Below are 15,296 nucleotides of genomic sequence, written 5' to 3' on the forward strand. Positions count from 1 at the left end.
TTAAATAATTATTCTAAAGGAGTATTTAATTTTAATTTGCTTATATGTATCTTGATGAACTATGCCTAACATATACCATGTATGTATCATGTGTTACAATTACCCTTTCTCTATTGAGAGATTTGTCCACAGCTGGACTGAATTCACCGATTCCCAAACAGTTGACCAATCTGATAGAGGTAGGAACTCAATCCCAATAGAACTGAAACTGCAACATGCTCTTTCCAAAATGCAAAATATAACCTAGAAGCTTCAGCAATGTCTCACACCTGTATGATCCTCTGTTTGGATCCATAACTGTCTGATTTGCATAAATTCACATACAAGGATTTTTCAGAGATACTGCAGGAGATGTAACAGCCCTATCAAAAAAACTGATCTCTGCACAAAATAGCACAGAATGCTTTTACTACCTGATAGTATGAGTGACGTAACCAGGGATATCATAGTGCATCATCACCTACACCGCGTAGAGCTGCACAGTTGCTACCCAAAACGGGCGATACAGGTCTTCCTGCACCAGCCGGGAATCGAACCCAGGTCGCAAGAATGGGAATCTTGCATGATACGACTACACCACTGGTGCCTTCCTGCATTGTTTCGGAAATCAACTTATCCTGAGCTGCCCCAGGGTGTGAAGTGCTGCATTGTCCCATCAAGTTAAACAGTCCTTAAATACAAATGATTCTTCGGCCTTTTTTCAGCTGCTGAGATAAAAAAAAAAAAAAAGTTGCACGGATCTAAAAGATCTCATTCCCTGTGAATTAAAACACTGCAAATGATCAAAATCTACTAGAAGCATGTTAGGAAAAATATAGCTGAGGGTACACACGTGGATGACCCAGATCTTCCCTCGATAATCACGATCAAAGATGATAACAAGAAAGATCAACAAAGATGTTTTTTGCTGATGAGAGGTAATATGAAAGAGATACACTCTGGTACTTCTCAGTCTAAGACCCTTTAGTTAGGAGTCATCTGATTAGACAGCAATAACAGCTCTATTTAGACTTTCACAGATCTGCCTGTGAAAGTCCAATTGCACTTTCCTGCACACCAGTGAGGTCAGCAATAAGATAGATAGACACCAACAATATCAGTGTGAGTAGTAACCACAGCTGTGACTTAACCACGACTTAAGGGAGTTAGAACTGTACATGGATTACCAGTTACAAACTGATTAAGGAGGTCAAGAAAATAATGCTGTGAACGATCAGGGGCAAATAAGGAATTTGTGAAGGTACAGTATGTAATGCTTTGAGATCAAAGACCAAATACTTAGATGGTAACAGGAGTAATTATAAATACTTCACCCAGTAAAGATACTTCACCCAGTTCAAGGATATTCTGCCTACCAGAACAAACTTCAGCTGTAAATGTGTCCCTGAACACATCATTTCCACACACTTTCGTTAATGGTTTCTTGTTAGTTATTACAGTTTCTGAATCCTATAGTCTCTGATAATAATGATTTGAACTATTCAAATCACATCCACTTCACTTTCAAAATAGAAAGTTTTTCTATGGATGGCCATGTGACCTGATTCTGAAATAGGTCTTATTAATTATTGACTTGGATTCAGATGACTTAATTTTACAAATTCCACATGTAGGCAGCTTACAAGTCACATATCTGATGACATGTGCAGTTCTCCTAAATAAGCTCTTTAAACATTCCCATATGCCCCACAACATCCTCATATGAACAGTAGGCTATGTAGGAACAAGAATTATCTACCAGAAACAAATTACCTGAGGAAAGTAACATGTGTTTTAGAACACTGGCAAAGGTCATTGGGCAACTAACTACCCACTTTCCCTAGGGGAGTTTTGAAACAGCCAACACTGGAAACCCTCAAAAAAATTCACCAGATTGTTTCTTACAACAGGTATAAGTATAGTTATTCTTCTTTTGGAGAAGGTAGTGACTAAATGGCTTCACAAATTCCTTCCAAAATGTCTATGGATATAAAAAGACTTAAATATCAAAATACCAAGGCCAAAAGAGCAACTCATTTCAGTGCAGAGTAAGCAGTTCTGTGCTGAAGCTGGAAAGAAATGAAAGGAACCAAGCAATGACTGTTCCACTCTGATTTCCTATACCTTTCCTGTGGAGAAAAATTGTTTTGATGCCTATAAGACTACCCATAACTCTGGAGGTCAAAACACTTTAAGCACAGATGCAAGAAGAACATAAATATTCCAAGTAGAAAAGTAAGTGGACGACTGCTGGAAGAATTAAGGTCCTTTGGTGCATGTGTTCCACCTCATACTCAGTTTTTCATCCATCAACACCTTCAAAAGAAATTAAGGTTTCTGAGCAGAACCAAACATCCTGCATAAATTAAAACAAGAAAAAAAAGCCAGGTAAAAATTGCAGAAAAATATTTATGCGCTAATTCTGTCTTCAAACTTGTTGATGCACATGACAATTATCATGTTATAATTTTAAAGTCTACTGAAGTCACTGAAAATAATCCTGGTATTTTTCCAACTCTCACAATATTTGTCCCAGTAGCATTTCTACGATGATCAGAAAAACACTTCGAGCTTTCTGAAAAATCACTATTATTTGTAAAGATTTACTCAGTTAGTTGGTTTAGTCATCTTTTTGAAGAAAATTGACAATGACACAACACCTATGTGCTAAACCTAATTGAGTCCTTTAGCATAAACTAATCAAACCAAAAGTGTCACCAAAGGGAGCAGTTCCATGTTCTACTTTATGCCTGTTGTCCACTTCTTTTCCTCTTGTCTTGTTTTTTATACCCAAGTAGTACCTACTGAAGCATATCAGGTCAGGCAAACCCAGCTGAAAACATATTCAGCAGAAGAAAAATACAACAAAAAAAAAGGTTTACTAATAAGTATCAGCTCAATTTGAAAACAGTGGTTTTGTAGTTATCAGATGATAGCAACTGCTGGTGCAAATAACAGGGAGAAAACTGTGATACACAGTTGGAAACAAACGGCAAGAACATGCCCACTGGTTGCTGTCTAATATAACTGTATCTTGACTTTTTTGTGGGGTGTGCTTTGGGTTTTCTTTTCATTGAATTCTGAGCATGCTTGGTAAGATACAGCTTCTCAGAAATCCTCCAGCTAGATGCTGTATTCCACTGCCTAGATCCCGTGTTCCACGGGATCCTCAGCAGAACCTACCTATCTAGGTGCACAAACCACAACAGTAATGGGCGTACGGAAGAGAATGAATTTCACACTTTATTTAGACATATATACATAACATATATATGTATACATACTTATACACAGGAAAAAAATAATGAGCTCTGTTGCAGGCATCTAAATCCTGGTTTAGGCATTTTCTACTGGTTCCACATATGGAGCTGTCAATTAACTGAAAACTCCTATCCAGGCAGGGTGAGGAACTCCAGATTTTAAACTGCCAAGTGCAACAAGATCTCAGAATGAATGCTAGACAAATATAACAGAAAACAGGGGAAATGCAAGTGAAATAGGATATTACTCTACATGCTGCAAGAGTGCATCATGTGCCATCTCAGATCAAAAATTCTACTAATTCAGGAGAACACTTAGGGTGGCTAACTACATGCACACTTTCTTCCAGATGGTTTAAGAAGATAAGCAATATTAAGCAAAATATGTATCCAGCAACTAAAAATATCCACGTCACTTAAAGGAATGTATGATGGTTATGATTCTTTTAATAAATAAAGATGAAAAATAGTACTACAACAGAAGAATGAACATGAGACTTCTATAGAATCTACCACTTTTTATTTTTAAATCAGTATTTGTATTTGTACTTTTACAGAGGACTTTAACTCTTAACTATATAAAATATTCAGGCATTCATGCACTTTTCAATAAAAGATACTAATTTACTTGCTTGTTTATAAATATTCAAGACTCACTTTGCTGTTCCAACATTTTGCATCTTCCTGGATTTCTGCTTTTTGCTTCACTAACTCCTCAAGGTGTTTTTCATCCTTTATAATCTTCTCCTCTGTTTCTTTTAACTTCATACAGTATTTGGTCCAAATAAATTCAGAATGCTTTAACTCATTCCTAATAGAAATACACACAAAGTGAATCCATCTATTTGGAAATATTCCAAGGTAGTCCCTCTCCATAAAGGAAAATGTAAAGCAGATCTGAATTAGTAAAGATTTATTTTGATTCTCTACTACATTTCTTGAACAGGTATGCATGAGAGAATTTCAAAATATCTGGCAGTTTGATGCAATTTCAGCCAGATATCAAAACTACTTATGCTACCAGTTCACTTACACCTAAACAGCATGCCAAAAGTACAACTTCTATCTGGACCTCTGAACAGGTGTAGTTAAGTACAAGACTTTGTTTCATACCTCACATGTTAACTAAACAAAATAGAAGTCAACTTCTTTTTCTGCTAGTAGCTGATTCCAATTCAGAGCCATCTTCACTTAACCAATCCACTGCACTGTCATCTTGTGGATAAATGTAATTTGTGAAGAATATTTTTTTTACTGACATCAATTCCTCATGTGAAAAGGAACTTGCAGACAGTAGGCAAGGTCAAAGGAGGAGATAAGGACTTTACTTTCACTCTGAAGAGCAGATTTATCAGCATAATGAGAAGGAAAACTTGCCATAATTACAGAAGGATATAATAATAACTACAACAGTTGTCAGTAAAACACTCCCATGAGACAATGTCAGGCCTCATTATAGATTGTGCACAGGCCTCTTGTTATAGATGTGCAAGAGAACAGATTTGGTGAAAGGCAGAAGAAATAGAGGGATATCAGCTTAAAATCTTACATGGACTGCTGGTGCTTGTCTGTTATTTTTATTACTCTTTCAACAGGCAGAAAAGAGGAGTTTCCCCAATGCTCCCCAGAGAACTATCTTGGTCAGTAATGTATCCTGAAGAATGCCTTAAATGGCTAAGTAAATCCACCACAGCACAACTAAGACCAACAGTAGCTGAATTTGAGAGACGTCTACTGCATTACAACCCAAATAAAATTTGAATGAGTTTTGCATACTTAAAACACAGTAAAAAAATAGAAAACAATAACGAAGAGACTTCATCGCTAATTCAAGAGCCATTACTACAAGATTACTTTATAAACATTCTTTTATTTGTTTCCAAGAATCCCATCTAGTGCTAGATAAGAGACTTGTTTGCAAAGCCACATTCCAAAGGTCACGGAATATATGTAACACAAGCATGAAACCTAACGCTTTGAATGCCTCTACTTTCTTAGGTCCCACCATCCATGAAAGATAAGTGATACTTGGAAATATTCTAATGACAGACACGTAACAGGCATAGATTGTAATTTTCCTCATCTATTACCTATCAGATACAACTTTTTCAGTACAATCTCATGGAAAAATACAGTGCTATCAGCCACAGAAAATATGTGTAAAAATAACAGACTGTACAATGTATGTACCCCAGCCTCAGTATTTTGAGTTTCATGCAGTCTTCATCATTTTCTCACTGGTGGCACAGACCATAAAGAAAGGAGTATCAACTGCAGAACAGTCTTTCAAGTCTGTGTCATCACAAATCTGTCTTTCTCACACCTATAATACCACGTTACTGTAATCCCCTTCAGACGGCAGCTGAAGGGTCGCCTTCCTCTCTAATGCAAGTACGAATTAACAGTCTAGCAAATGGCTGAGAAGAAAAAGATGCAGTAGGCAAAAAAAATAATTTATTCACCGAGAGGTTGAAAGAAGTCTTCTACTCCACTTTTTCTCATAAATGCTGATACTCCTAAAGCCACTTGCATCATTAGCATTTTTAGTTTAATTTACATTCACACAAATAAAATAGTTTGCAAGGTGCACAACAGTCTACATCTACATCATCACAACAGTCTACATCTACTGCCATGTGGTATGAATAGGAAATCACTTAACCACTTAACTAACTGAAACAGAAAACATACATGGTATATTTCCATCAGTATAGATGATAAATGTCAGGTATTGGTTACCTATAGCTATTATTACTTGCATTATTATACTTACATTAGGACTTGTTTCCAAAGAACAAAGAGTCTTGTAAAGCAATTTCAACGCACCTCAGGCAAAGGCTTATTACAGGAAAACACCACACTTTGCTTCTTGCGCATGAAAAAATCTCAAGCACCCTGATTTCCACCAAGACTATCAAAACAAAACTGCCCACACAGCCCTATGACTGCTAAGCAAGCTGACAGCTGGGACAGAATGACAGAATTCTAAAGTAAATGGAATGAAATTTGGCATAGAAGACTATTAAAAAGTGAAGAAGTCTGAAGGCAAGATGAAAAATTCTAATACTAATGAAAAAATGCAGAAGTAAGATTAAACAATCAATTTTCATTGAAGGAATAGGTCAACAGCATAGTATCTCAAAATCCTGTATCTGTTTCTTCAATATATTTACAAATGATCTGAAAGGGCAAGGAGTAGCGGAATTAGAGGTCCGTATATAATGTGATTACAAAAGGCAAGCCTAAAAAGAACTGAAACACTTAAGTAAAATTTTGAGATAAACCAAGTAACTGGGGAACAAAATGGCACATACCATTTAGTGTCTGAACTCAAAAGAAGTATAAGATCAGAGAGGTCAAGCACACTTTAAAATTCTAAAGTAACTGTATCACATCAGGAAAGACATGTACCTATTTCCACAAACACTCAGGAAGTGTGCTCGACAGTTAAAGAAGAGAAGAATGTGCTAGACTAAGTAAGAAGTAGGATGAGTAACATCAAAATAAAAAATGAGGGTAAGATGTCCCCGCTAAAGTCATTGACACGGCTTAATTTGGAATATTGTTCGCATTATCTTTCAACCCAATTCAGAAAAGTGTATCACAGAAGTGAAAAGGCGTCAGAGGACATTCTGGAAAGTTCATAAAGTACAGAAGTCTTCTGAAAGCACATTGAAAACAGAAAACAGATAGCAAGAAGGAACAAAGTAAAAATCCAAGTTCACAGAGTATATAGGGTAGTGGAAAAGGATCACAATACACAGCAGTATTTATCATTGCATACATCTTAAACACCCAAACTACAGCTACAAGAGGTGTGCTGATCAAACTTTGCAAATAAAAATTGATAAGGAATAAAGCTTTATAGTAGGTATTTGTTGAAATAGGAAAAAAACTAAAGATAAGTGAACTCATAATCTGTTAATATTATTTATTCTGGTATTAGAAGATAAGATCATCTCCAGCAATGGATCACTATAATCATTGCTAACAATTCTTGCCAGCAGCTAGTAATTCAGACAAGTTGACAAAACACTAAACAGCCCAGTGAAACACTAAACTGATTTGCAGAGTATCTGAACACATTGTAATAAATCACTACATTTTTGGCAATACTTCTTACTCAGGACCTGATCTTTCCCATAATTAAAATCAACAGGAGGTTTGCAATGAACTTAACCAGTTACAGAATCAGAGTCCATGCTGTCTGATTTTTCTCAGCTGTAATCCTCAGATGAGCCAATAAGCATTTGATCAGATCTTCTCTATGTTCATATTTAAGCTATAATTAAAATTCCAGGCATTGTGAAGGTATTGTGAAGCTTGCATTCACAGGCTCATATCCATCACAATATTACCTCCTACTCTTCACACGCCTTTTCCTCTGTTTAGACACTCTCAGTGACTTTAACTGGAGAATCACATGATAATTTCTAGAAGTCACTTCAGCTTTGACAAGTGTTGGTATTACAGAATTCTAGTCTCAGGTTTTGTATAGTAAAATACTTGTGTTTTAGCTGTATTTCTGACTACAGTTTTAGTTTTCATATACTAATATTCTTTCCAGATTGCAAACTAGGCTCTGAAATGAAAGAAGTTAAGCATAAACATGTTGAGAGGTAATTTTAGAGGTAATAGAGCAATTTATGTCAATTGTATTTTAATATAGTGTCAAAATTATCCTGAACTCAATAAAAAAAAATGACCAAGTATTTCACTGTAAAGGTTAAAATCAAAAAAAAAAGGAAAAAGTTAGACATGCTAACAAAAGAAACCAGACAAAAACACTTACTTCTCTTGTATTGCTAAGCAATCAATCAGAAAGATACACATTTTTTCTATCCTACACTGACTCGTCCTTATTGAGATGTAGGCAATTTGGATCTTGTTACAAGTGTATGGACGCTTTATGAGTGCAAGACTGGAACTTCCCAGGATGCCTCCTGCTTCCATATTAAAGTATAACCATCATACAGGCAGAGCTATGATCCTTCTTTAATTCTACAGTTTAGTGCCAATGGTAACAAGATTCACAGCAATATGGTATCTTAAAGACACATGTTTATTTCATCTAAATAACCTTCCTTTCTTCAAAAATGTGTCAGTAAGGTTTCTTCTCCAGCTGATTGGCAAGCACAGACCTCCCTGAACAGCAGGCATCAAAAGCACCAGTCACATCAGACAAAATAATGACTTCCTGAGGTTGATATCTACCCCAAAATACACTGCAAGAGTGTTCTGTTTTGCCATTGTCAGTGTAACCCTGTGTTGCAGAGTCCTTTTGTGGGGCTGAAAAAAGTGTTTCAAGTTCCTGAGCACTAATAAGTTTTTGAAATAAAGTTGCTGAGATCCTATTATCTAAAGAACCTGGAAATGATACTACCAGCCCCCCTTATTTTAATCTGGTACAGCTCTTTACCATGGCCTACTGAGCACCATAAATGGCAAGCAAAACAAACACAAGTATTAATTTCAGTCTTGAACAAAGAAATGAAAAGAAAATCTAAACCCAACAAAAACTAGATACAGCAGTTATGACCTCTTCTTTATGTTCTTCAGAGTGGGTGCCTTCACAGAGGGGACCAAAATATCTTACTCCCAAATTCTCTGTGTGCCTTGTTTTGTTAAAACTGTTAGTTTAAACTGTTAAAAACCAGTTTACATACAAGTTAATAAACATAACAATTCTTCCCATTTGGTACATCAAATAAAAAGCTCATTTGCAGTACCCTAAACTCTCACAGCTAGTTGATTTCTTGAGGATTTTGTTTTCGCCTTTGTGGTAGACAAGCCTACAAAAGATATTTCACTGTCAGAATGCAAGAATTAAAACGGGCTCATGTGTAAGTATACTGGTTTTGGCTGGGATGGATAGAGTTAATTTTCTTCATAGTAACTGGTACGGGGCTGCATTCTGGATTTGTGCTGAAAAGTGTTGATAACACAAGAATGTTTTAGCTGCTGCTGAGCAGTGCTTACCACAGTGTCAGGGCCTTTTCTGCTTCTCACCCCACCAGCAATGATGGTCCATTTCTTTTGAGAGACTTAATGCTTCTACCAGGAACTTTGTGAAGTCTAAATTCCACTGTCCAATAAACATAACCTTCCTATACAAAAGATCAGGGAGTAGTTTGTGTTTGCAGTTCTCCCTGTAAGCTGAATAGATCAGTGTATAGAAACAGACACCCTGCAGTAAGAGAACCACAGTGTCTTGATTTTGTACTGTTGCAGAAGACATGTGGTACTAAGCTGACACATGGATCTTAAGGTAACATACATCCTTCTAAATTCCTCATTTCTTTAAAAACTAAGAGATTATGTAACCAGAAACTTCTCTTCAGCTCCATAGTTGCTCCTTTACTGCTCTTAGGTAAGAGGCCTACTCTACAGTGAATTCTCATGAAGATGACCCTCAAAAAGAAACAAGGAATGTGAGTTAGATATGACAGTCCCTGGCAATGGTTTTGCTGGCTGGAAAATTAACATCTACTGAAATGAGGTTACCAAGGACATGAGTTTGCATGCACATGTCAACCATTAGCATTAGTCTTGCTGCGTTGAATGAAGCATCAGGGAGCAGGAGTTTTTCAGCCAAGACTGTACATCAGGCACTTGCCAACATCAGCTCTCTGGAACACCAAAACAGGACGTGCTGTCCTGTCCTAACTCAGGCACTCTGTAGCACAATTTGAATTATGGAACTGGCATACAAATTTCTAGTGAACCTACAAAGGTCCACTAGAAATCAATTAATTAATAGGATGGACCAAATTTGATGACTTACTAACAAAATGCACATACTCTATAATTACCACATACGGGTTTTGAAATACCTGGTATTTGAAGAACAGTTACATAGCTGCAGTACAGAAACATCTGCTACAGCCAGTAAGGTTATCCTCAACATTTCCTGATGTCTTTCAATTATGCCTGTAAGCTTTGCTCATCTCGAATAAAAAAAAAGCCACTGTGTCCCATGCTACTTTGCCAGATAAAACTTAGCAACTAGCCATAGGCATATGCAACAAAGTCGAGTGCAACCTCCTACCAAACATGAAAGCACCTGGTATTCTTGTTCGTTTGCATAATTGCTCTTGGTGCTGACTCTTTGTCTCTATGTTCAGCAACAGTCCATGACTGGTCATTAATTATGTCCTACCACTACTCCATTGCTATACCTCTACTTGATAATTCAAGGGTTAATAACCTGACAAGAGGTTACAGACAACATAAGTCATTGGCATACAGAAACTACCTTGCAATCCAACAAAGTTATAGTAATTCTACTGGTTTGTTTTAAAAAAAAAAAAAAAAAAAAAAGACAAGTCAAACCATAACCTATATTACTAATACAATTTGCAATAATACTAGGTTTAGCTAATACAATATGCAAAACTGTAGTGAACTGAAATTATGCCTGAAAGCACCTTAACCCGTGTGGATTGAGCTTTAGGAGGGCAGTTAAAGAGCCAATGCAGCAGTCAAACTCAATTACTGCACCAGGGGAGGTTTAGGTTGGACATGAGGAAAAAGTTCAAATGTATGTGTTGTTGGCTAGAATTTTTCTGGTTAATATGCAAGTTTAAAATTGTTATAATTTTAACATAACTACGGTACAATGATAAACACTGGCGCTCAGTGCAAATAACTTGTGTAGTCAGTAAGAACAATAGCAAAAAGCTCTGTCAAAGAGATTAAAATTCAAAAGTATATTAAATAAAAATGGCACACTTTAGGAGTCATTCAAGGAACTTTCCATTCAGCTATGATTCTGGACATCATCCCTTCCTTATTCTGCTAACACAAGCTAAGACAAACAAAGAAAGTATTTTTATATACAATTCTATTAATTTAAACGAGAAAAGCCGAAACAAAGCAGATCTTAAAATTATTTCTCAAAGCAAATTTTCTATAGTTTGATTGTCACTATTAAAACCAACAGGACATTGTAACAGCATGTTGTATAGCTCTTACTTGTACTGAATCAAGCATCTCAGCATATTTGTTGTTCAGATACATAGACTTGATCTTCTTTTCAGATTCTTCAAAACTCTTTTCGTTGTCTTTTGGATTTCTATGAGTTCGCAACAAACATCACTACACATTTTTGATGTCTAAAAAAAATAACATTTTCTGAAAGATGTTATATAAAAATTGTACACAATGTTTAAAATAGAGGGTAACTTTAATATTTGCTTCTTTGCAGTTTTTAAAAATAAAGTTTAAAGTTTAATTAGTACTTTTTGATGAAGTACAACTTAACAATAAATTCTGCATGATCTGCAACAAAACAGTCTTAGCGATAGACAACAGAATCTGTTGTAAAAATGCATAACATAAAGAAATGTTCCCAAGGCAGCTCTGACTCTTACAAAACTCTGAAGTTACTGTGAAAAAGGTGGCTACTTCCATGGGAAGATAGTGACCTCTGGAGCAGAAAGAAAGAAATAATGTTGAAGGAAGCCACTGAGGTTTCACTCAGTAATCTGACAAAATCATTACTCAAGCATCTCCTAGAGGACGTGCCAGCCCAACAATCACATACGCAAAAGAGAGGCCTTGCACAATGCAGACAGGAAACACAATTTTCCATGTACAGTATAGTACTGAGACACTCTGTTCCTAAAAAACTCTCAAATAGAGATATGCACAGGTCTATTATCTCTGCTTCTTAAAATATTAGACATATAAACAAACAATATTATATGAAAATCTTTACTATAATCTAGTGTTTTAGTGCCTAAGCTAGTTCTCTGGATATTAAAAGCTAGAGATTTAAAGTTAAATAATTGTTTTGGTTGCAAACAAAAGTATCAAGCTCTTTTTTAAGACCACAGGAGGAAAAAAGAAACCTGAGTAACATCCAGCATATAAACTAGAGTACAACAAAAGTCATAAAAAATTTGAGAATTTGAAATTTTAACAAAATTAAATATATAAATAAGTCACAGTAACATCAAATCTAACTTCTTCTGATATGTCGTGTTACTTTTTTTGAAAGACTAAAACAACAAAAGAAAAACCCTCTGGAAAAAAGTGTTTATTTAAAATAGTCTTTAGAAAAAAAAAATATTTCAAGTCTACTTCCCGAGTTGTATTTTAGCATACCTCAATATTTTAACTGCATACAATATATTCTAAGACCTGAACAGGAAAAAAAGATACAATATAAAAACCAAAATGACCAACTTGATTTTTAATTAGCCAATATTTTGAACTTACCACACTGATAGAACTGTGACCTATTTCATGTCAGAACTAATTCATGATAATTCTCATATTATGTGTGAAATAGGCAATTAGCTTTTTAATTTTAGAAATATTTTTACTAGCTTTGTCTGTTGAGTCCTTAAAATGAGTTCAAAATAAATTAAAATAAGCAGTATTTAAGTACTTACAAACAAAGGAACATTTTAAAGTACCATCAAAAATATTAATCTCCAGATCTGTCTTTAAGATACTATAGAAAATACATAGAAAACATAATTATTAGGACTAAAATCTGTACTTGAAGTAATACAGTACCCTTCCCTTTTTAGACATAAGTTTTAAGCTGCCTATGACTTTGCTGTACTTTGATTATTCAGTCTGACCTTACCTACATTCATTATTTGCTGATCATAAATGCCCAATTATCATCGATATTATTATCATCAATAAATAATATCAGTAAACAAATTAGGAAAAATGTATATCAGCACTTAAAAATTATTAAATCTTACAAACATTTTTTGACAGCTTATAACATCTGTATATTCTGGAACAAATGCCAATGGCTGTGAGAAATCTCAGAATAATCTATGTGAATATAAGATACGTGCCTTCTACCTTTCTCGTGAAAAAAAATCCCACATTAAATCAATTTACAAAGTCAAAATTACATTCAACATATGTTTAAGAGTTATTCAAGTCCAATAGCACTATCCACCCTGGACCCTGTACCGCCCGCACAATAGCACTATCGGCATGTGATTTGCAGTCTTTGTGTATAAAATTTAAAACAGGCTTTGGTACTTCCAAAAGACTGCTGTTCTCTAAAACGGTATGCACCTATGTGGTGGGACGGCTCTAAAAGAAATATCTTCATATTGTCTGTATTTCCCTTTTCATAAGTCAGTAACACGACCTTCTCAGCTTCACCCTCCAGATTCAGCTTTTCTTCCAGCAGAGGGCTGTGTTTCTTCACAAAGTCTATATCCCCCTGAATCTTTCTGTTGACTGTTTCTGTCTTAAGTATTTGGTTTTGTACCTGCCCCAGCAGACGGCTTCTAGAATCAAAATGCCACTGTAGCTCGAAGGTATCTTGAATACACACTTCATATTCTGTGTGAAAGATAATTAGCACAACAAAATGTGAGTGGGACCATGAATATCTAGTGAGATTAGGAAATACGTTGTTGTAATACCAAGTGTAACACTTGCAAAATTCTGCTGTAAACTACTCTGAACACCCGAAGAGGACATCAGTTACAAAAGACATCAGTGATCCCTGCATTAGCAGTGGAACTGTTTATAAACTCTTATGTTTATACACTCTACTTAACAATCCTAGTACGTAATCCAAGCAAATCTTCAAAGGGAGATTTTGTTTTATGAAGGAAATTAAAACATCTTACATTAAGGCATATCCAGAGGAGGCTGTTATAACACAAGAACAGCTCTGCTGAGCTTCCTAGTCGCCAGGAACAGACATATCTGGATGCAGAGGAAGATCAATGCAAGTAAAAATCCTGCACCCTCTTAACATGCCAACTATACTTGTTCAGGGACACTTCCTGAACTAAATGTGGCTTCAAGAAAGCTAAACTAAAGACACCAAACCAACAAACAGAACATATTTATGTTGCAACACAGAAGTATGTCAGTTATAATTGAGTTGGCTGCATTTACTTTTCTAATTTTGGCATAAATTTCCTATGAGTCTTTACAAGAAAGTATGTGACTATATCACTGGCTGCTAAATGACAACATACATTTTATTTTGCTTGCAAAAAAAGAGCTTCTAAGAGACGGTGTCCTGCACCAGCTGATGCTTTATATGGCATAAATATTGGTATGGAACTAGAGAAACCAAAGGAAGACAATTAGATAAGAAAAAAAATCAGAAAATATCTCAAGAGCACTAAATTTGGACATAAATTTGAGAGGAGCACATTTTACTGAGAAAAAAAAGGCTCTCTAGCTCTGAGAAGTAGCCATGGAATAATTAGTGCAATCCCTTAACAGATGATAAGGTTTTCTGTGTTAACAAGACATAAATGAAAAACTTAGAATGTTATTATTTCAGTACTGTTAGAAGTTAAAGAGAGGTTGTATGAGCTTTTCTACATCATACAAAGTGATATCTAACTTTATGATGAAGAAAATGTGTTTCACACTGGATTTTTATTCTATTTCAGAGAAGTTCCTGTCTGAAAACAGCTTATGTCACTGCAGTCACCCGCATGTGCTGCAGGACATTGATGCAGCAGGAACGCACATTGTTGCATATTGGAAAATCAAGGCAAGTCTGAAGTAAAGTCCGAATGGGCCATGTAAACTCTTAAATTAAGAATCTACTGGGTTTGTAATAGTTAGATTAGAAATAATTATAACATCTCTGAGGGTCTTCTCCCTTTATCCTCAATTTCATTTTAGCATAATTTTTATATTATAGATAATAATATGAAAAGTTATAAGCTTGAAAATTAGATATTTACTCCAAGGACACAACATCATACTGACATAATGCACTGATAAAAGGGAGAAGAGCTGGTTAATTTTCACAGCCAAGCCTCATGCTGGTTTATTTTGCCTTTTTTTTTTAATATACTGTATCATTGCATATATTAACAGAACTGAAAATGTGTTAATCATATTCTACTATTCCAAACTTTTGATGTTTATAGAGAATGCTAAACAGTAAAGTAAAAGCTACAGGAATGTATAAAAACACGCAAAATGATTTACAGCTGCATAACTGCAGGTAAATACATCAAAAAGTAAAAAGTAACATCTCTGCAGCTCAAATCCTGAAGAACGAAGATTATATTATTAACCTTCTCTTCTGTAAAACTG

The 15,296-nt window shown here is 35.4% G+C and overlaps 1 non-coding gene across 1 annotated transcript; it reads right to left on the reverse strand.

The window, feature by feature from the left end:
- Positions 1-515: 515 nt before the first annotated feature.
- TRNAG-CCC lies at positions 516-586 on the reverse strand. Its single transcript has one exon. It is a non-coding gene; the product is annotated as a tRNA-Gly (tRNA).
- Between the last annotated feature and the right edge of the window lie 14,710 nt (positions 587-15,296).

This window comes from Apaloderma vittatum, unplaced genomic scaffold (assembly GCF_000703405.1).
Source record: "Apaloderma vittatum isolate BGI_N311 unplaced genomic scaffold, ASM70340v1 scaffold8613, whole genome shotgun sequence".
Lineage (NCBI taxonomy): Eukaryota > Metazoa > Chordata > Aves > Trogoniformes > Trogonidae > Apaloderma > Apaloderma vittatum.